We start from the raw sequence: 2,363 nt of genomic DNA, 5'->3' as shown, positions 1-2,363 counted from the left end.
TTTTGGTACTCATTGGTACTGGTCACATAGTCACACACAAACACGGACACGGACATTGCTGTTCGTTGGAGTGGTTGCACCACTCAAAAACAAAACTCATACGGTTTCTCTTCACCGTCAACTTGGCATCGGAGCTTAGCATTGACCAGCTCCTGTTCTTGCGCGTTAGCTTTCCTATCCTAGGGGACCAGATTTCAACTGGGTCTTCCGGGGGCTCTTCCAGCTGGTCGGTGGTACCGACGTCCTTTGTCTCAACAGTCTTATTATTGGTGGAGGAGCGGTCCTGCAGCACAGTGGCAGCTGTGAGGACTCCTGTAATGGGGTCACTGTTGAGGAACTCTGCTTCAGTAGGAAGGCACAGAGTTGACACTTCATCAGAGGCTGTGTGTAGTGAAGATAAGCATCCGTTAAGGGTCTCTCTGATACAGTACAGGAAAGGTGCATATCTGGGGAAATGTGGTTGCCTCGATCGCCTTCGGAAATATTGGCCCCTCCCACAGCCAATAGCCAATTAGAAGATTAGGAACAGGATGAATGAATCAAAAGGGATCTTTTTACAGTACGTTTCAATGGTATAATGTTACAATTACTATCTACGTGTAATGTTTTGTTACCTGTCCTAACCACATGCATTACTCTGAACTCAGATCTTTTTTCTGGGTTACAGAAAATGTATATTTTGTGTATATTTTCTCATGTCAATAAATAACTGGAGTTTCTTTTTTTTTTAATAGGTGAAACTGAGATTTGTGTTCTATGCTGTGATTGATGGATGGATGGATGGATGGATGGACCATGAATGTATTAGAAAATAATGGGATGGACTATAGTTTTGTTTGTTCTCTAGAGCAGTGGTTTTAAACCAGTGGTCCTTCAGGTGGTCCCCAGTTAAATAATGGAGAAATGGTAACCAAATGGACCCTTATGGTGCATTGTTATATATAAATGGTGCATTTTTATATAACGCCTTTATCCAAGGCGCTTTACATAGATTTGTGCATTACATTCACCCATTCACACACCGATGGTGGAAGAAACCATGCAAGGCACCAACCAGCACATCAGGAGCAATTTGGGGTTCAGTGTCTTGCTCAAGGACACTTCGACACTAACTCTGGGGGAGCCCAGGTTCGAACTGGCAACCTTGCGGTTACCATCCAGCCACTCTACCCCTGAGCCACCGCCGCCCTATAGATCTTTTAACTCTTGAGAGTGTAAAATTAAACCAAATTGGTTTAATTTTACGCTCTCAAGAGTTAATTTACAAGAAGTCTACACAATTAGATAATGTTGTATAATTGTTATTCAAAATCGTATCCAACGATAACAAGCAGATGCAGAATAAATAATGGACCTTGACATGAAAAGGGTTAAAAACCACTGGTCTTCCAGACCAGGGGTTCTCAACCCGTGGGTCGCGACCCCTCGGGGGGTCGCCAAATTATTTTGGGGGGTCCCCAAAATATTTTCAAAAAAAAATTAAATTTTATTTTTCACGATTTTTCAAAAATAGCAGACCTACAAGTTCATAGCGCGCCACTCGGTGGCGCGCTATGAGCTTGTAGATCTGCTATTTTTCAATAGCTAAATTATAACAATGCTTAAAACATCAAAAGGGGTTCCCGCCCAAAATGGTTTAAGGTTATTGTAGCAGTCAATTTATATTGGGGGGCGGGGCGGGGGTCCCGAGACATTGCCAAAGCATTTCCGGGGGTCCCTGGCCAAAAACGTTGAGAACCCCTGTTCCAGACTAGAGGATTGAGATGGCGGGATTATCTGATCCCACATAACACTCCTCAGATTTTGTGTATGCTGTGGTTTTCAACCCTTTATCATGTCGAGGTCCATTATTCATTGAGCATTAGCTTCTCAGACCCAACACTTTGAATATGTTGTTGTTTGATAAGACTTTGTCCACAATTCCCCATTAGGAGACATAACAGGCAATTAAACGATCAAAATAACAATTCTTCTACATTCTCTAATAGTGTAGACTTCTTCCTGAATTAAGTAATGCAGATGTTTACGGGTCCATTTGGTTTTATTTTACGCGCTCAAGAGTTTAAGATGTGTGGAAGTAAAAATGTGGTGGAATATAGAATGAATAAATATAAACTGTCAATAAGTAGTATGCTCACTGGAGCAAGCCCACAAAGTGTGACAATTAGTCTGGTGGCAACCACACTAATTATGATTCCTGTCCTAAAACATTACAAACAATGATTAAAGCTTTGCTTAGAAAAGTGCAATAATATTCTGTGGAAAAATAATAATCTGATATTTAATTGTATTTTCACAAAATCTAAAGTTTTATGGTCATGACTCACCAGGATCCTGGATGGCTTGATTCTAGGCTTAAAATA

At 41.1% G+C, this 2,363-nt stretch overlaps 1 protein-coding gene across 4 annotated transcripts in view; it reads left to right on the top strand.

The window, feature by feature from the left end:
* Positions 1 to 731, top strand: part of LOC306917248 (general transcription factor 3C polypeptide 3-like) — a 30,283-nt gene extending 29,552 nt beyond the window's left edge. For all 4 annotated transcript variants that reach the window (XM_079495388.1, XM_079495389.1, XM_079495391.1 and 1 more), the window contains exon 20: positions 1 to 731. This exon is cut by the window's left edge and continues 720 nt beyond it. The gene's annotated coding sequence lies outside the window, so the exon portion shown is untranslated.
* The last annotated feature ends 1,632 nt before the right edge of the window (positions 732 to 2,363 follow it).

This window comes from Electrona antarctica (assembly GCF_951216825.1).
Source record: "Electrona antarctica genome assembly, chromosome: 24".
NCBI lineage: Eukaryota > Metazoa > Chordata > Actinopteri > Myctophiformes > Myctophidae > Electrona > Electrona antarctica.
This window is presented reverse-complemented; position numbering and strand designations above follow the sequence as displayed.